Source organism: Tursiops truncatus, chromosome 1 (assembly GCF_011762595.2).
Source record: "Tursiops truncatus isolate mTurTru1 chromosome 1, mTurTru1.mat.Y, whole genome shotgun sequence".
Lineage (NCBI taxonomy): Eukaryota > Metazoa > Chordata > Mammalia > Artiodactyla > Delphinidae > Tursiops > Tursiops truncatus.
This window is the reverse complement of record NC_047034.1, coordinates 67,480,460-67,498,762: the sequence shown is the minus strand read 5'-3', so window position 1 is coordinate 67,498,762 and position 18,303 is coordinate 67,480,460. Positions and strand designations below refer to the sequence as shown.

At 63.7% G+C, this 18,303-nt stretch overlaps 14 non-coding genes across 14 annotated transcripts; 6 read left to right on the top strand and 8 right to left on the bottom strand.

Annotated features, from left to right (window-relative positions):
* Window positions 1-226: 226 nt before the first annotated feature.
* TRNAG-UCC (transfer RNA glycine (anticodon UCC)) lies at window positions 227-298 on the bottom strand. The gene has a single exon. It is a non-coding gene; the product is annotated as a tRNA-Gly (tRNA).
* Window positions 299-1,110: 812 nt separating this feature from the next.
* TRNAD-GUC (transfer RNA aspartic acid (anticodon GUC)) lies at window positions 1,111-1,182 on the bottom strand. The gene has a single exon. It is a non-coding gene; the product is annotated as a tRNA-Asp (tRNA).
* Window positions 1,183-1,756: 574 nt separating this feature from the next.
* On the top strand, window positions 1,757-1,839 carry TRNAL-CAG (transfer RNA leucine (anticodon CAG)). The gene has a single exon. It is a non-coding gene; the product is annotated as a tRNA-Leu (tRNA).
* Window positions 1,840-2,944: 1,105 nt separating this feature from the next.
* TRNAG-GCC (transfer RNA glycine (anticodon GCC)) lies at window positions 2,945-3,015 on the top strand. The gene has a single exon. It is a non-coding gene; the product is annotated as a tRNA-Gly (tRNA).
* Window positions 3,016-7,066: 4,051 nt separating this feature from the next.
* TRNAE-CUC (transfer RNA glutamic acid (anticodon CUC)) lies at window positions 7,067-7,138 on the bottom strand. The gene has a single exon. It is a non-coding gene; the product is annotated as a tRNA-Glu (tRNA).
* Window positions 7,139-7,416: 278 nt separating this feature from the next.
* TRNAG-UCC (transfer RNA glycine (anticodon UCC)) lies at window positions 7,417-7,488 on the bottom strand. The gene has a single exon. It is a non-coding gene; the product is annotated as a tRNA-Gly (tRNA).
* Window positions 7,489-8,335: 847 nt separating this feature from the next.
* TRNAD-GUC (transfer RNA aspartic acid (anticodon GUC)) lies at window positions 8,336-8,407 on the bottom strand. Its single transcript has one exon. It is a non-coding gene; the product is annotated as a tRNA-Asp (tRNA).
* A 572-nt stretch (window positions 8,408-8,979) lies between these two features.
* On the top strand, window positions 8,980-9,062 carry TRNAL-CAG (transfer RNA leucine (anticodon CAG)). Its single transcript has one exon. It is a non-coding gene; the product is annotated as a tRNA-Leu (tRNA).
* A 1,109-nt stretch (window positions 9,063-10,171) lies between these two features.
* TRNAG-GCC (transfer RNA glycine (anticodon GCC)) lies at window positions 10,172-10,242 on the top strand. Its single transcript has one exon. It is a non-coding gene; the product is annotated as a tRNA-Gly (tRNA).
* A 4,046-nt stretch (window positions 10,243-14,288) lies between these two features.
* TRNAE-CUC (transfer RNA glutamic acid (anticodon CUC)) lies at window positions 14,289-14,360 on the bottom strand. The gene has a single exon. It is a non-coding gene; the product is annotated as a tRNA-Glu (tRNA).
* Window positions 14,361-14,638: 278 nt separating this feature from the next.
* Window positions 14,639-14,710, bottom strand: TRNAG-UCC (transfer RNA glycine (anticodon UCC)). The gene has a single exon. It is a non-coding gene; the product is annotated as a tRNA-Gly (tRNA).
* An 833-nt stretch (window positions 14,711-15,543) lies between these two features.
* TRNAD-GUC (transfer RNA aspartic acid (anticodon GUC)) lies at window positions 15,544-15,615 on the bottom strand. The gene has a single exon. It is a non-coding gene; the product is annotated as a tRNA-Asp (tRNA).
* Window positions 15,616-16,187: 572 nt separating this feature from the next.
* On the top strand, window positions 16,188-16,270 carry TRNAL-CAG (transfer RNA leucine (anticodon CAG)). The gene has a single exon. It is a non-coding gene; the product is annotated as a tRNA-Leu (tRNA).
* Window positions 16,271-17,371: 1,101 nt separating this feature from the next.
* TRNAG-GCC (transfer RNA glycine (anticodon GCC)) lies at window positions 17,372-17,442 on the top strand. Its single transcript has one exon. It is a non-coding gene; the product is annotated as a tRNA-Gly (tRNA).
* Window positions 17,443-18,303: the final 861 nt, after the last annotated feature.

The window sequence follows — 18,303 nt, the reverse complement described above, 5'->3', positions numbered from 1 at the left end:
ACCTTGGCGCCAAGACCCGGCCTTTCCAAGTGCAGCCACACGCCGCCCCTGGCAATCCACGTGTCCTCCCGTCCTTCCTGCTCGCAGCACCCTCAGAACACTGCGCGCCTGCTTCTCGCACACACAAGAAGAGCCGCTAGGGCCACCAAGCTCCCTGCTCCCAGCTCTCCCTCACGGGTCCCCGGCCGGCCGGCCGCCCGCGCAGCGCGGCAAAAGGTCAGCCCGCTGCGTTGGCCGGGAATCGAACCCGGGTCAACTGCTTGGAAGGCAGCTATGCTCACCACTATACCACCAACGCTGCACAGCCCGGGCCGCCCCGAGACGCCGGCACCGGGCTCGCCCGAGCGCACTCTCGTCGCCGCTTCCTCCTCCCCCTCCTCCTCCTCCTCCTCCTCCTCCGACTCCTTCTCTTCCTCCTCCTGCTCCCCTTTCTCTTCCTCGTCCTCCTCCTCCTCCTCAGCCGCCGCCGCCGCCGCTTGGAGCAGCCCTGCCCCGACGCCACGCCGGCCGGCAGCTCTGTGACGTCACAGACGCCACCAAGGCCCCCCGGCGCCCCACCCGCGCCAGCCCCACGAAGCTGCCCTAGACCACCCGCCCGATCGCCTCAGGGTGGCGCTCTCGCTGCCTTGCTGCTCCAGGTCCCTCGGCTCCACGCCGCGGCCCGCCCCCGCCCCCGGCGCACGCATCTTCCAGCACCCCGGCTCGCCAAAGCCCTTCTCCACCCGGCGCCTGGCCAGGCCACTTCCCGCACCGACAGGGGACGGCACTCATCCGCCTCCCACCCGTCCCGGCAGCTGGGCACCTATGCAGCTGTGCATAGCTGCGCAGCCTTGCGTCGCGACGCAAGGAGCCCACGGAGACAGCCACTTTGGGCGGGCCGCAACGTCATCGAGAGCTTGTGGTGTCCAGAGGAGGCCGTCGCTCGGCCGTGGCGACCGAGTGCCCGGCGACGAGGAAGGGCTGGAGGGGGTCGAGGGTGGGCAGGCTGGGCACGCGCTGGGGCCCTGCGCCTCGCTGGAGGACGGAGAACACAGGGCGGACAAGCAGGGTCCTTGGGAGATAGGCGGCGGGACAGAGAGCGGCGCCAGCCACCAAAAGGGGGCGTGTTGCCTCCCCGTCGGGGAATCGAACCCCGGTCTCCCGCGTGACAGGCGGGGATACTCACCACTATACTAACGAGGACGGCGGCCACCGCCCCCGCGCCCGGACGCTCTCGGGCTGCCGGCCGACGCCTCCCCCTGTCCTCCGGACCCCTGCCCACCACGGGCGCCCGGCACGTGCCCGACCCGACCCAACGCCACACCAACCGCGTCCTCCAAAGCAGCGGCCCCCGACCCGACAGGGACCCGGACCCGAGTGGCGCTGAAAGCTCCCAGTGCGCGCTGCCTATTGCCTCCGACGCGGGGATCGCGCCGGGACGGAGGGGGCCTGAGACCGGAAAGCAAGGCTGCGAGGAGGGGGTGGGCGCGCGCCTGGCCGTGGCCGGCGAGGAGAGGCGCGGGTGGGGGCCGGCGGCAGGGGCTGGCAAGACGCGGCCCGGCTCCGTCCGGGGCCAGGGCTGGGCGAGGGCGCCAGCGCGGCGGAGCCAGGCGCGTCGTCTGGCCTTGCTCCCCGTCGGCCGCCGCGCGCCCGCTCCATCGCTCCCCCACTCGGCCGCGCGCCTGGCGCGGAGCACCGCGTCCCGCCAAGGGCACCGGGCTGCGCGTCGCGTCGGGTCCCAGCCAGCCGAGCGGCCACGCGCACGCCCAGGCCCGCCGTCAGGATGGCCGAGCGGTCTAAGGCGCTGCGTTCAGGTCGCAGTCTCCCCTGGAGGCGTGGGTTCGAATCCCACTCCTGACAAGCCAGCCTTTTGGCCCGCCCGACAAACGCACCCGGCCCTAGGGCAGCGCTTTACTGCCTTCCAGTCCGTTCGCGCCTTGCACTCTTGCCGCCTCTCCAAACTGCGGCCCGGACATCCACGCCTCTCAGACGCGGGACCTTCTCAGCCACGGCCGCGGACCTGGCAGAAACGGCCCGCTACGAACCCTCCGGCCACGGGCTTTCCGGAAAAACGCCCTCCCCGCCAGCTCCTACGCCCCCTCCTACCTGCACCCACACCAGGAAGCCCTTCAGTCCTTCGCAGCACATCTTTCCTCACCTGCTGGCGGCTGCTGCTGCTGGTCTTCCTGCCTGCCTGCCTGCCTGCCTGCCTTCGCCCCTCCCCCCCACGGCCTCTCCCCCGCCCCACCCCGCCCCCACCGCCACACGCAGAACGGCCGCGTGTGGAAAGCCCTCCACGCCTCGCCCGCCCTCCGACTTCTGCCTGGTGAACAGCGGACTCGTTCTCACAGCCTTCCTTCCACTTCCGCCAGCAGCAGCTCTCCCTCTTTCCAACATCCTGTCCTTCCCGCCAGACCCAACGGCCTGCCTGCCCATTCCATTCCCTCCACAGCCACAGCGAGGTGGCCGCCGACAGCGTCCTGACTGCCTTGTGGTGCGTGCCCTCGGTGCTTTTTCGCCTTGGGACCCTGGCCGGACCACACCTGTCTGCCTGCCTGCCTGCCTGCGTCGGAGCCGGGCGGGGGCTGAGAGGAACGTCGCTGCTCAGCCGCAGCGGCCACGCCTCGCCTGCCCTGACTGGGATTCGGGCGCGGGCCAGGCCGGTTCGCCTCCTGGCTTCCTCTGGCGACACCGGCAGTCTCGCGGCTCCGTGGACGGCAGAGAAAGCGCAGGACAGGCCGAGCCCGCCTGCGTCCCTCCATCCATCGGTGCTTCCGACCGCCTCGCGCCCTGGGGTCGCCAGAGTGCCCGGAGCCTCTCATTCAGGGGGCCCGTCGGCCTCCTGCTCAAATGGAGCCCATGCCCACGCGGCGAGCAGTGACCAGGGTCCGGCGGTTGGCGGCGAGCGCCGCTGGGGCAGCGTTGGGCGCCGCTGGGGCAGCGGCGGGCGCCGGCGGCCATCGGTGCATGGGTGGTTCAGTGGTAGAATTCTCGCCTGCCACGCGGGAGGCCCGGGTTCGATTCCCGGCCCATGCAGACGCAGCGTCCCCTTTTGGTGCCCGCAGCCCCAAAGCGGAGCTGGGTTTCCCAGCTGCCACACTCAAGGCACCGGTCCTGCAACAGCTCGCTCACCACCGTACCTTCCCGGCCCCTGTCCTTCCCACGCAGACGCCCCCACCCCACACACACCCGGGAGCCAGGCCTCCAGGACCTGACACCTCGCGGGCTCAGCCACTCTTTCGCCCAGACCCCTTCCTTGTCCTTGTTCTCTTCCTGACCCCGACCCCGCTTGTGTCCCGCTTGTCACCGTAAGGAACACCCCACACTGGCACCCGCACAGCCCAACCTCTTCACCTTTCGCCACGTGTCCAAGCTCTCTGCCTCACTCTGCCCCCACTCCGAAAATTATACTATCTTTGCACAACCAGCAGCAAGCAAGTCGCCACCTCTGGGAGCGATACATCCCAGTTTCCTAGAGAGTCCCAAAAGCGCTCACTTGCACGAGGAGTTCCAAAGAAGTCCACACTATCATCGCAGACTACACTCTAGATTCACGTTTTGACCCTCAACAGAAACACGTTTCCAACACCGGCCCGCTCCTCCACCGCTACTGCCACCAGCGCCATCAGCACGACAAACACCAACCCCTCCCCTGAACCTCTGCTCCCACCAACAGCATCAGCCCTCGGGACAGCACCCCCAGCACCACCACCTCAGCCTCCTGCCTATTCCCACAAACACCCCCCTCCCCCCTCCTATGTCGCCACTTTTCCCCCCGATCCTTTCCAAATCCTACGTTGTCAAGGATCCTGCCCTTGCCTCTGTCCCGTTGCCCTCTTGTTTTCCCCTTCGTCGTCTTCTCCTTTTCGTAGCAGTATGGTTGGTTTAAAGATTGTGTTACTTTCTGGTGTACAGCAAAGTGATTCAGTTATATGTCCTTTTCCAGGTTATTTTCCGTTATACGTTATCACGACACATGAATACAGTTCCCTGTGCTGTACGGTAAATCCTTGTTGCTTGTGTGCTTTATGTATAGTATTTCCTCTCTGTTAATCACAGCTCCGGAATTTCCCCTGCCCTACACTTTCCCCTTGGGTAACGAACAGTGTGTTTTCTATGTCTGTGTGTCTGTCTCTCTTTGGCACATACGTTCGTTTGTAGTACGCTTTAGAGTCCCCGTATCTTTGTGCTTCTCTGCCTGACTTACGTCGCTAAGTGTAATATACTCTAGGTCCCTCCTTCTTGGTGCAAATGGCAGTATCTCACTCTTTTGTATGGCTGAGTAATATTCCACAGCAAAGTAATATTGCACAGCAAAGCAGATACTGTTTCCCATGTCTAATAACGTTTCAGATTGCTTTCCATGATAGCTTACTACACGATATTGAATATCATTCCCTGTGTTATACTGGAAATCCTTGTTGCTTATGTCTTTTTTTTTTTTTTTTTTTTTTTTGCAGTACGCGGGCCTCTCACTGCTGTGGCCTCTCCCGTTGCGGAGCACAGGCTCCGGACGCGCAGGCTCAGCGGCCATGGCTCACGGGCCCAGCCGCTCCGCGGCATGTGGGATCTTCCCGGACCGGGGCACGAACCCGTGTCCCCTGCATCGGCAGGCGGACTCTCAACCACTGCGCCACCAGGGACGCCCCCTGCTTATGTCTTTTATATGAAGTACGGTGTATCTGTTCATCGCAGCTCCTAATTTATGTCTCCACCCCTCCCTTTCTCCTCGGGTAACCATCAGTGTGTTTTGTCTGTCTGGGAGTCTGTTTCTCTTTTGCACATACATTCTTTTCTATTACGTTTTAGATTCCACGTATCTTTGTGCTTCTCTGTCAGACTTACTTCACCAAGTGTAATAATCTCTAGGACCATCCTTATTGTGGCAAATGGCAATATTTCATTTTCTGAAATGGCTGAGTAATACTCCCCAGTACATATATACCACATCCTTTTCTCTCAGCCGACTGCTGATGGGCACATGGGTTTTTTCTGTGTCTTGGCTGTGGCACGTAGCGCAGCTACAAACACGGGGGTGCGGGGATCTCTCCAAACAACAGTTTTTCTCTTTGGCGGCTGTGTACCCACGACGGGGATTGCTGGATCATCTGATGGCTCAGTTCCTCCTATTTATTTATTTATATTATTTATTTATTTACTTACTTACTTTTAAGGACTAGTACTTGTGGTTTAGGAAGAAGAGTTGATTAACCACATGGAGTTAGTTTCAGGTGTACAGCAAAGGGGATACTGTTTTCCATGTCTAATGTTGTGTCAGATTGATTTCCAGTATAGGTTATTGCAGGATATTGAATATCATTCCCTGTGTTATTCTGTAAATCCTTCCTGCTTATCTCCTTTATATGAAGTACGGTGTATCGGTTCATCGAGCTCCTAATTTATCCCTCCACCCCTCCTTTTTCCCTCGGGTAACCATCACTGTGTTTTCCAGGTCTGTGAGCCTGTTTCTGTTTCGCACACAGATTCAGCGGTAGTACCTTTGAGATTCCACGTATCTTTGTGTTTCTCTGTCGGACATACTTCACGAAGCGTAATATTCTCGGGGAGCAGTCTTGTGGCAGCAAATGGCAATAGTTCATTCTTTTTGATTGATGGCTGAGTGATAGCTCATACTACATAGATACGACCTCTTCTTGTACTGGCCCCCCGTTGACGGGCACTTGGGTTTTTTCCACGTCTTGGCTAGTGCAAATAGTGCCGCTGTGAACATGGAGGTGCCTGGGCCTTTCTGAACTCTTGTTTCAGTCATTTCTGGCTACGCACCCAGGAGTGGGATTGCTGGATCAGACGGGACCTCTCCCTTGGTCTCTTTCAACCTCAACCCCTCCTCCCCCGACCCCCGCCACCACACACACCTGAGGCTGGATGGTTTCTCCCGATGAGAGGTGATGTGTGTCTCTGGGGCAGTAGAATGCCCCCACCCGATTCGGACCCCGCCTAGCCCCTGTGGCGCTCTCCGTTTCTGTTGTTCTCTTGCCCGCCTCCTACCCACCGCCCCCAGTAACAACCCATTGCTTGGCCTGACCACCTTGCCGCACAGCACACCAGTCTGGGGCGCTCACCCGCCACCCCACCGCGAAGGGGTCCTCTCCCACCATCTTCCACGCCCCACAGCCCGTTCACACACCCCGCCCTTCCCCCCAGCCTGGAGGCTCGGACCTCTCTCCCCGCCACCTGCCCCTTGTATCCCAGGCCCGACTGTCAAATGTCCTGCCCGGAAGTCTCACTTCTGCCAGCGCTCCTCAGACTCACTCCTACTCCAGGCCCACCCCGCCCCCTGATCTGACCCACCCGCACACACGTGCCGGGCCAGGTGCCCCCACCACACCAAGCTTCTTCTGAGCCCCTGCCTAAGCGGCCAGCCGCTCTCCCGGGCCAGGTCCCTGCCAGCCCAACACCTCCCGCTCCTGCCCGCGCTCCAGCCAGACACCCCAGGTCCTTCCTCGCACCTCCCAGCACGCGGCCCACCGCCGCCCTCTCTCCATGGGCTCGTTCTGCTCCGTTCCCTAGCCCGCGTGGGGTGGCCACCGACCACGGCCACAAAGACCTTCATCCCACACTGTCAGCCACCCCCAAGGCACCGGCAAGGGCGTTCAGGAAACCTGCTGCGGTGTTGCGAAGCACCCGTCTGCCCACCGGTGCTCCTTTCCACAGGGGATCCGGCGCTGTCAGAAGGCACCGCGTGTGACAGCGCCGTCGGTGCCGCCGCCGCTGTCGCCGTGGGGGAGAAGCAGTGCTGCTGGAGAGTCCAAACACAGGCGGGGGCGTTTGCTCGTGGACACAGCCTCGGCGGGGAGAGGCGCCGCCCCGGCCATTCGTGTTTGGGGCTGAGGCAAGCGTGTGAAAACGAAGACACGGGACGTCGAAGGCCTCGAGTGGGCGCGCGCCAGTGCGGCCAAAAGGTCTGGCCGGGCAGGGAGGGTGGAGGTTGCCTGGCAGGGCTTGGGCTGCAGGTGCAGGGCACCGGGCGGTTGTTGTCGGGCAGGGCGCGACGCCGAGGCCGCGGAGCAAGCGTGGCCTAAAAGTGGGATGTGGACGGTGTGAGGTAGAGAGGAAGAAGAAAGGCTTCCCTGACCGGGAATCGAACCCGGGCCGCGGCGGTGAGAGCGCCGAATCCTAACCACTAGACCACCAGGGAGCGTCGGGCTCTACCACGGCTCCTGCTCGACCCATAGCAGCCGCTCGGCGCCACCTTGGCGCCAAGACCCGGCCTTTCCAAGTGCAGCCACACGCCGCCCCTGGCAATCCACGTGTCCTCCCGTCCTTCCTGCTCGCAGCACCCTCAGAACACTGCGCGCCTGCTTCTCGCACACACAAGAAGAGCCGCTAGGGCCACCAAGCTCCCTGCTCCCAGCTCTCCCTCACGGGTCCCCGGCCGGCCGGCCGCCCGCGCAGCGCGGCAAAAGGTCAGCCCGCTGCGTTGGCCGGGAATCGAACCCGGGTCAACTGCTTGGAAGGCAGCTATGCTCACCACTATACCACCAACGCTGCACAGCCCGGGCCGCCCCGAGACGCCGGCACCGGGCTCGCCCGAGCGCACTCTCGTCGCCGCTTCCTCCTCCCCCTCCTCCTCCTCCTCCTCCTCCTCCGACTCCTTCTCTTCCGACTCCTCCTCCTTCTCTTCCTCCTCCTGCTCCCCTTTCTCTTCCTCGTCCTCCTCCTCCTCCTCAGCCGCCGCCGCCGCCGCTTGGAGCAGCCCTGCCCCGACGCCACGCCGGCCGGCAGCTCTGTGACGTCACAGACGCCACCAAGGCCCCCCGGCGCCCCACCCGCGCCAGCCCCACGAAGCTGCCCTAGACCACCCGCCCGATCGCCTCAGGGTGGCGCTCTCGCTGCCTTGCCGCTCCAGGTCCCTCGGCTCCACGCCGCGGCGCGCCCCCGCCCACGGCGCACGCATCTTCCAGCACCCGGCTCGCCAAAGCCCTTCTCCACCCGGCGCCTGGCCAGGCCACTTCCCGCACCGACAGGGGACGGCACTCATCCGCCTCCCACCCGTCCCGGCAGCTGGGCACCTATGCAGCTGTGCATAGCTGCGCAGCCTTGCGTCGCGACGCAAGAGCCCACGGAGACAGCCACTTTGGGCGGGCCGCAACGTCATCGAGAGCTTGTGGTGTCCAGAGGAGGCCGTCGCTCGGCCGTGGCGACCGAGTGCCCGGCGACGAGGAAGGGCTGGAGGGCTGGAGGGCTGGAGGGGGTCGAGGGTGGGCAGGCTGGGCACGCGCTGGGGCCCTGCGCCTCGCTGGAGGACGGAGAACACAGGGCGGACAAGCAGGGTCCTTGGGAGATAGGCGGCGGGACAGAGAGCGGCGCCAGCCACCAAAAGGGGGCGTGTTGCCTCCCCGTCGGGGAATCGAACCCCGGTCTCCCGCGTGACAGGCGGGGATACTCACCACTATACTAACGAGGACGGCGGCCACCGCCCCCGCGCCCGGACGCTCTCGGGCTGCCGGCCGACGCCTCCCCCTGTCCTCCGGACCCCTGCCCACCACGGGCGCCCGGCACGTGCCCGAGCCGACCCAACGCCACACCAACCGCGTCCTCCAAAGCAGCGGCCCCCGACCCGACAGGGACCCGGACCCGAGTGGCGCTGAAAGCTCCCAGTGCGCGCTGCCTATTGCCTCCGACGCGGGGATCGCGCCGGGACGAGGGGGCCTGAGACCGAAAGCAAGGCTGCGAGGAGGGGGTGGGCGCGCGCCTGGCCGTGGCCGGCGAGGAGAGGCGCGGGTGGGGGCCGGCGGCAGGGGCTGGCAAGACGCGGCCCGGCTCCGTCCGGGGCCAGGGCTGGGCGAGGGCGCCAGCGCGGCGGAGCCAGGCGCGTCGTCTGGCCTTGCTCCCCGTCGGCCGCCGCGCGCCCGCTCCATCGCTCCCCCACTCGGCCGCGCGCCTGGCGCGGAGCACCGCGTCCCGCCAAGGGCACCGGGCTGCGCGTCGCGTCGGGTCCCAGCCAGCCGAGCGGCCACGCGCACGCCCAGGCCCGCCGTCAGGATGGCCGAGCGGTCTAAGGCGCTGCGTTCAGGTCGCAGTCTCCCCTGGAGGCGTGGGTTCGAATCCCACTCCTGACAAGCCAGCCTTTTGGCCCGCCCGACAAACGCACCCGGCCCTAGGGCAGCGCTTTACTGCCTTCCAGTCCGTTCGCGCCTTGCACTCTTGCCGCCTCTCCAAACTGCGGCCCGGACATCCACGCCTCTCAGACGCGGGACCTTCTCAGCCACGGCCGCGGGCCTGGCAGAAACGGCCCGCTACGAACCCTCCGGCCACGGGCTTTCCGGAAAAACGCCCTCCCCGCCAGCTCCTACGCCCCCTCCTACCTGCACCCACACCAGGAAGCCCTTCAGTCCTTCGCAGCACATCTTTCCTCACCTGCTGGCGGCTGCTGCTGCTGGTCTTCCTGCCTGCCTGCCTGCCTGCCTGCCTGCCTTCGCCCCTCCCCCCCACGGCCTCTCCCCCGCCCCACCCCGCCCCCACCGCCACACGCAGAACGGCCGCGTGTGGAAAGCCCTCCACGCCTCGCCCGCCCTCCGACTTCTGCCTGGTGAACAGCGGACTCGTTCTCACAGCCTTCCTTCCACTTCCGCCAGCAGCAGCTCTCCCTCTTTCCAACATCCTGTCCTTCCCGCCAGACCCAACGGCCTGCCTGCCCATTCCATTCCCTCCACAGCCACAGCGAGGTGGCCGCCGACAGCGTCCTGACTGCCTTGTGGTGCGTGCCCTCGGTGCTTTTTCGCCTTGGGACCCTGGCCGGACCACACCTGTCTGCCTGCCTGCCTGCCTGCGTCGGAGCCGGGCGGGGGCTGAGAGGAACGTCGCTGCTCAGCCGCAGCGGCCACGCCTCGCCTGCCCTGACTGGGATTCGGGCGCGGGCCAGGCCGGTTCGCCTCCTGGCTTCCTCTGGCGACACCGGCAGTCTCGCGGCTCCGTGGACGGCAGAGAAAGCGCAGGACAGGCCGAGCCCGCCTGCGTCCCTCCATCCATCGGTGCTTCCGACCGCCTCGCGCCCTGGGGTCGCCAGAGTGCCCGGAGCCTCTCATTCAGGGGGCCCGTCGGCCTCCTGCTCAAATGGAGCCCATGCCCACGCGGCGAGCAGTGACCAGGGTCCGGCGGTTGGCGGCGAGCGCCGCTGGGGCAGCGTTGGGCGCCGCTGGGGCAGCGGCGGGCGCCGGCGGCCATCGGTGCATGGGTGGTTCAGTGGTAGAATTCTCGCCTGCCACGCGGGAGGCCCGGGTTCGATTCCCGGCCCATGCAGACGCAGCGTCCCCTTTTGGTGCCCGCAGCCCCAAAGCGGAGCTGGGTTTCCCAGCTGCCACACTCAAGGCACCGGTCCTGCAACAGCTCGCTCACCACCGTACCTTCCCGGCCCCTGTCCTTCCCACGCAGACGCCCCCACCCCACACACACCCGGGAGCCAGGCCTCCAGGACCTGACACCTCGCGGGCTCAGCCACTCTTTCGCCCAGACCCCTTCCTTGTCCTTGTTCTCTTCCTGACCCCGACCCCGCTTGTGTCCCGCTTGTCACCGTAAGGAACACCCCACACTGGCACCCGCACAGCCCAACCTCTTCACCTTTCGCCACGTGTCCAAGCTCTCTGCCTCACTCTGCCCCCACTCCGAAAATTATACTATCTTTGCACAACCAGCAGCAAGCAAGTCGCCACCTCTGGGAGCGATACATCCCAGTTTCCTAGAGAGTCCCAAAAGCGCTCACTTGCACGAGGAGTTCCAAAGAAGTCCACACTATCATCGCAGACTACACTCTAGATTCACGTTTTGACCCTCAACAGAAACACGTTTCCAACACCGGCCCGCTCCTCCACCGCTACTGCCACCAGCGCCATCAGCACGACAAACACCAACCCCTCCCCTGAACCTCTGCTCCCACCAACAGCATCAGCCCTCGGGACAGCACCCCCAGCACCACCACCTCAGCCTCCTGCCTATTCCCACAAACACCCCCCTCCCCCCTCCTATGTCGCCACTTTTCCCCCCGATCCTTTCCAAATCCTACGTTGTCAAGGATCCTGCCCTTGCCTCTGTCCCGTTGCCCTCTTGTTTTCCCCTTCGTCGTCTTCTCCTTTTCGTAGCAGTATGGTTGGTTTAAACATTGTGTTACTTTCTGGTGTACAGCAAAGTGATTCAGTTATATGTCCTTTTCCAGGTTATTTTCCGTTATACGTTATCACGACACATGAATACAGTTCCCTGTGCTGTACGGTAAATCCTTGTTGCTTGTGTGCTTTATGTATAGTATTTCCTCTCTGTTAATCACAGCTCCGGAATTTCCCCTGCCCTACACTTTCCCCTTGGGTAACGAACAGTGTGTTTTCTATGTCTGTGTGTCTGTCTCTCTTTGGCACATACGTTCGTTTGTAGTACGCTTTAGAGTCCCCGTATCTTTGTGCTTCTCTGCCTGACTTACGTCGCTAAGTGTAATATACTCTAGGTCCCTCCTTCTTGGTGCAAATGGCAGTATCTCACTCTTTTGTATGGCTGAGTAATATTCCACAGCAAAGTAATATTGCACAGCAAAGCAGATACTGTTTCCCATGTCTAATAACGTTTCAGATTGCTTTCCATGATAGCTTACTACACGATATTGAATATCATTCCCTGTGTTATACTGGAAATCCTTGTTGCTTATGTCTTTTTTTTTTTTTTTTTTTTGCAGTACGCGGGCCTCTCACTGCTGTGGCCTCTCCCGTTGCGGAGCACAGGCTCCGGACGCGCAGGCTCAGCGGCCATGGCTCACGGGCCCAGCCGCTCCGCGGCATGTGGGATCTTCCCGGACCGGGGCACGAACCCGTGTCCCCTGCATCGGCAGGCGGACTCTCAACCACTGCGCCACCAGGGACGCCCCCTGCTTATGTCTTTTATATGAAGTACGGTGTATCTGTTCATCGCAGCTCCTAATTTATGTCTCCACCCCTCCCTTTCTCCTCGGGTAACCATCAGTGTGTTTTGTCTGTCTGGGAGTCTGTTTCTCTTTTGCACATACATTCTTTTCTATTACGTTTTAGATTCCACGTATCTTTGTGCTTCTCTGTCAGACTTACTTCACCAAGTGTAATAATCTCTAGGACCATCCTTATTGTGGCAAATGGCAATATTTCATTTTCTGAAATGGCTGAGTAATACTCCCCAGTACATATATACCACATCCTTTTCTCTCAGCCGACTGCTGATGGGCACATGGGTTTTTTCTGTGTCTTGGCTGTGGCACGTAGCGCAGCTACAAACACGGGGGTGCGGGGATCTCTCCAAACAACAGTTTTTCTCTTTGGCGGCTGTGTACCCACGACGGGGATTGCTGGATCATCTGATGGCTCAGTTCCTCCTACTTATTTATTTATATATTTATTTATTTACTTACTTACTTTTAAGGACTAGTACTTGTGGTTTAGGAAGAAGAGTTGAGTAACCACATGGAGTTAGTTTCAGGTGTACAGCAAAGGGGATACTGTTTTCCATGTCTAATGTTGTTTCAGATTGATTTCCAGTATAGGTTATTGCAGGATATTAAATATCATTCCCTGTGTTATTCTGTAAATCCTTGTTGCTTATCTCCTTTATATGAAGTACTGTGTATCGGTTCATCGAGCTCCTAATTTATCCCTCCACCCCTCCTTTTTCCCTCGGGTAACCATCACTGTGTTTTCCAAGTCTGTGAGCCTGTTTCTGTTTCGCACATAGATTCAGTGGTAGTACCTTTGAGATTCCACGTATCTTTGTGTTTCTCTGTCGGACATACTTCACGAAGCGTAATATTCTCGGGGAGCAGTCTTGTGGCAGCAAATGGCAATAGTTCATTCTTTTTGATTGATGGCTGAGTGATAGCTCGTACTACATAGATACGACCTCTTCTTGTACTGGCCCCCCGTTGACGGGCACTTGGGTTTTTTTCCGTGTCTTGGCTAGTGCAAATAGTGCCGCTGTGAACATGGAGGTGCCTGGGCCTTTCTGAACTCTTGTTTCGCCATTTCCGGGTACGTACCCAGGAGTGGGATTGCTGGATCAGACGGGACTTCTCCCTTGGCCTCTTTCAACCTCAACCCCTCCTCCCCCCACCCCCGCCGCCACACACACCTGAGGCTGGATGGTTTCTCCCGATGAGAGGTGATGTGTGTCTCTGGGGCAGTAGAATGCCTCCACCCGATTCGGACCCCCACCTAGCCCCTGTGGTGCACTCCGTTTCTGTTGTTCTCTTGCCCGCCTCCTACCCACCGCCCCCAGTAACAACCCATTGCTTGGCCTGACCACCTTGCCGCACAGCGCACCAGTCTGGGGCGCTCACCCGCCACCCCACCGCGAAGGGGTCCTCTCCCACCATCTTCCACGCCCCACAGCCCACTCACACACCCCGCCCTTCCCCCCAGCCTGCAGGCTCTGACCCCTCTCCCCACCACCTGCCCCTTTTATCCCAGGCCCGCCTGTCACATGTCCTGCCCGGAAGTCTCACTTCTGCCAGCGCTCCTCAGACTCACCCTACTCCAGGCCCACTCCGCCCCCTCATCTGACCCACCCGCAAACACGTGCCCGGCCGGGTACCACCACCACACCAAGCTTCTGCTGAGCCCCTTCCTGAGCGGCCAGCCGCTCTCCCGGGCCAGGTCCCCGCCAGCCCAACACCTCCCGCTCCTGCCCGCGCTCCAGCCAGACACCCCAGGTCCTTCCTCGCACCTCCCAGCACGCGGCCCACCGCCGCCCTCTCTCCATGGGCTCGTTCTGCTCCGTTCCCTAGCCCGCGTGGGGTGGCCACCGACCACGGCCACAAAGACCTTCATCCCACACTGTCAGCCACCCCCAAGGCACCGGCAAGGGCGTTCAGGAAACCTGCTGCGGTGTTGCGAAGCACCCGTCTGCCCACCGGCGCTCCTTTCCACAGGGGATCCGGCGCTGTCAGAAGGCACCGCGTGTGACAGCGCCGTCGGTGCCGCCGCCGCTGTCGCCGTGGGGGAGAAGCAGTGCTGCTGGAGAGTCCAAACACAGGCGGGGGCGTTTGCTCGTGGACACAGCCTCGGCGGGGAGAGGCGCCGCCCCGGCCATTCGTGTTTGGGGCTGAGGCAAGCGTGTGAAAACGAAGACACGGGACGTCGAAGGCCTCGAGTGGGCGCGCGCCAGTGCGGCCAAAAGGTCTGGCCGGGCAGGGAGGGTGGAGGTTGCCTGGCAGGGCTTGGGCTGCAGGTGCAGGGCACCGGGCGGTTGTTGTCGGGCAGGGCGCGACGCCGAGGCCGCGGAGCAAGCGTGGCCTAAAAGTGGGATGTGGACGGTGTGAGGTAGAGAGGAAGAAGAAAGGCTTCCCTGACCGGGAATCGAACCCGGGCCGCGGCGGTGAGAGCGCCGAATCCTAACCACTAGACCACCAGGGAGCGTCGGGCTCTACCACGGCTCCTGCTCGACCCATAGCAGCCGCTCGGCGCCACCTTGGCGCCAAGACCCGGCCTTTCCAAGTGCAGCCACACGCCGCCCCTGGCAATCCACGTGTCCTCCCGTCCTTCCTGCTCGCAGCACCCTCAGAACACTGCGCGCCTGCTTCTCGCACACACAAGAAGAGCCGCTAGGGCCACCAAGCTCCCTGCTCCCAGCTCTCCCGCACGGGTCCCCGGCCGGCCGGCCGCCCGCGCAGCGCGGCAAAAGGTCAGCCCGCTGCGTTGGCCGGGAATCGAACCCGGGTCAACTGCTTGGAAGGCAGCTATGCTCACCACTATACCACCAACGCTGCACAGCCCGGGCCGCCCCGAGACGCCGGCACCGGGCTCGCCCGAGCGCACTCTCGTCGCCGCTTCCTCCTCCCCCTCCTCCTCCTCCTCCTCCTCCTCCGACTCCTTCTCTTCCGACTCCTCCTCCTTCTCTTCCTCCTCCTGCTCCCCTTTCTCTTCCTCGTCCTCCTCCTCCTCCTCAGCCGCCGCCGCCGCCGCTTGGAGCAGCCCTGCCCCGACGCCACGCCGGCCGGCAGCTCTGTGACGTCACAGACGCCACCAAGGCCCCCCGGCGCCCCACCCGCGCCAGCCCCACGAAGCTGCCCTAGACCACCCGCCCGATCGCCTCAGGGTGGCGCTCTCGCTGCCTTGCTGCTCCAGGTCCCTCGGCTCCACGCCGCGGCCCGCCCCCGCCCCCGGCGCACGCATCTTCCAGCACCCCGGCTCGCCAAAGCCCTTCTCCACCCGGCGCCTGGCCAGGCCACTTCCCGCACCGACAGGGGACGGCACTCATCCGCCTCCCACCCGTCCCGGCAGCTGGGCACCTATGCAGCTGTGCATAGCTGCGCAGCCTTGCGTCGCGACGCAAGGAGCCCACGGAGACAGCCACTTTGGGCGGGCCGCAACGTCATCGAGAGCTTGTGGTGTCCAGAGGAGGCCGTCGCTCGGCCGTGGCGACCGAGTGCCCGGCGACGAGGAAGGGCTGGAGGGGGTCGAGGGTGGGCAGGCTGGGCACGCGCTGGGGCCCTGCGCCTCGCTGGAGGACGGAGAACACAGGGCGGACAAGCAGGGTCCTTGGGAGATAGGCGGCGGGACAGAGAGCGGCGCCAGCCACCAAAAGGGGGCGTGTTGCCTCCCCGTCGGGGAATCGAACCCCGGTCTCCCGCGTGACAGGCGGGGATACTCACCACTATACTAACGAGGACGGCGGCCACCGCCCCCGCGCCCGGACGCTCTCGGGCTGCCGGCCGACGCCTCCCCCTGTCCTCCGGACCCCTGCCCACCACGGGCGCCCGGCACGTGCCCGACCCGACCCAACGCCACACCAACCGCGTCCTCCAAAGCAGCGGCCCCCGACCCGACAGGGACCCGGACCCGAGTGGCGCTGAAAGCTCCCAGTGCGCGCTGCCTATTGCCTCCGACGTGGGGATCGCGCCGGGAGGAGGGGGCCCGAGACGGAAAGCAAGGCTGCGAGGAGGGGGTGGGCGCGCGCCTGGCCATGGCCGGGGAGGAGAGGCGCGGGTGGGGGCCGGCGGCAGGGGCTGGCAAGACGCGGCCCGGCTCCGTCCGGGGCCAGGGCTGGGCGAGGGCGCCAGCGCGGCGGAGCCAGGCGCGTCGTCTGGCCTTGCTCCCCGTCGGCCGCCGCGCGCCCGCTCCATCGCTCCCCCACTCGGCCGCGCGCCTGGCGCGGAGCACCGCGTCCCGCCAAGGGCACCGGGCTGCGCGTCGCGTCGGGTCCCAGCCAGCCGAGCGGCCACGCGCACGCCCAGGCCCGCCGTCAGGATGGCCGAGCGGTCTAAGGCGCTGCGTTCAGGTCGCAGTCTCCCCTGGAGGCGTGGGTTCGAATCCCACTCCTGACAAGCCAGCCTTTTGGCCCGCCCGACAAACGCACCCGGCCCTAGGGCAGCGCTTTACTGCCTTCCAGTCCGTTCGCGCCTTGCACTCTTGCCGCCTCTCCAAACTGCGGCCCGGACATCCACGCCTCTCAGACGCGGGACCTTCTCAGCCACGGCCGCGGGCCTGGCAGAAACGGCCCGCTACGAACCCTCCGGCCACGGGCTTTCCGGAAAAACGCCCTCCCCGCCAGCTCCTACGCCCCCTCCTACCTGCACCCACACCAGGAAGCCCTTCAGTCCTTCGCAGCACATCTTTCCTCACCTGCTGGCGGCTGCTGCTGCTGGTCTTCCTGCCTGCCTGCCTGCCTGCCTTCGCCCCTCCCCCCCACGGCCTCTCCCCCGCCCCACCCCGCCCCCACCGCCACACGCAGAACGGCCGCGTGTGGAAAGCCCTCCACGCCTCGCCCGCCCTCCGACTTCTGCCTGGTGAACAGCGGACTCGTTCTCACAGCCTTCCTTCCACTTCCGCCAGCAGCAGCTCTCCCTCTTTCCAACATCCTGTCCTTCCCGCCAGACCCAACGGCCTGCCTGCCCATTCCATTCCCTCCACAGCCACAGCGAGGTGGCCGCCGACAGCGTCCTGACTGCCTTGTGGTGCGTGCCCTCGGTGCTTTTTCGCCTTGGGACCCTGGCCGGACCACACCTGTCTGCCTGCCTGCCTGCCTGCGTCGGAGCCGGGCGGGGGCTGAGAGGAACGTCGCTGCTCAGCCGCAGCGGCCACGCCTCGCCTGCCCTGACTGGGATTCGGGCGCGGGCCAGGCCGGTTCGCCTCCTGGCTTCCTCTGGCGACACCGGCAGTCTCGCGGCTCCGTGGACGGCAGAGAAAGCGCAGGACAGGCCGAGCCCGCCTGCGTCCCTCCATCCATCGGTGCTTCCGACCGCCTCGCGCCCTGGGGTCGCCAGAGTGCCCGGAGCCTCTCATTCAGGGGGCCCGTCGGCCTCCTGCTCAAATGGAGCCCATGCCCACGCGGCGAGCAGTGACCAGGGTCCGGCGGTTGGCGGCGAGCGCCGCTGGGGCAGCGTTGGGCGCCGCTGGGGCAGCGGCGGGCGCCGGCGGCCATCGGTGCATGGGTGGTTCAGTGGTAGAATTCTCGCCTGCCACGCGGGAGGCCCGGGTTCGATTCCCGGCCCATGCAGACGCAGCGTCCCCTTTTGGTGCCCGCAGCCCCAAAGCGGAGCTGGGTTTCCCAGCTGCCACACTCAAGGCACCGGTCCTGCAACAGCTCGCTCACCACCGTACCTTCCCGGCCCCTGTCCTTCCCACGCAGACGCCCCCACCCCACACACACCCGGGAGCCAGGCCTCCAGGACCTGACACCTCGCGGGCTCAGCCACTCTTTCGCCCAGACCCCTTCCTTGTCCTTGTTCTCTTCCTGACCCCGACCCCGCTTGTGTCCCGCTTGTCACCGTAAGGAACACCCCACACTGGCACCCGCACAGCCCAACCTCTTCACCTTTCGCCACGTGTCCAAGCTCTCTGCCTCACTCTGCCCCCACTCCGAAAATTATACTATCTTTGCACAACCAGCAGCAAGCAAGTCGCCACCTCTGGGAGCGATACATCCCAGTTTCCTAGAGAGTCCCAAAAGCGCTCACTTGCACGAGGAGTTCCAAAGAAGTCCACACTATCATCGCAGACTACACTCTAGATTCACGTTTTGACCCTCAACAGAAACACGTTTCCAACACCGGCCCGCTCCTCCACCGCTACTGCCACCAGCGCCATCAGCACGACAAACACCAACCCCTCCCCTGAACCTCTGCTCCCACCAACAGCATCAGCCCTCGGGACAGCACCCCCAGCACCACCACCTCAGCCTCCTGCCTATTCCCACAAACACCCCCCTCCCCCCTCCTATGTCGCCACTTTTCCCCCCGATCCTTTCCAAATCCTACGTTGTCAAGGATCCTGCCCTTGCCTCTGTCCCGTTGCCCTCTTGTTTTCCCCTTCGTCGTCTTCTCCTTTTCGTAGCAGTATGGTTGGTTTAAACATTGTG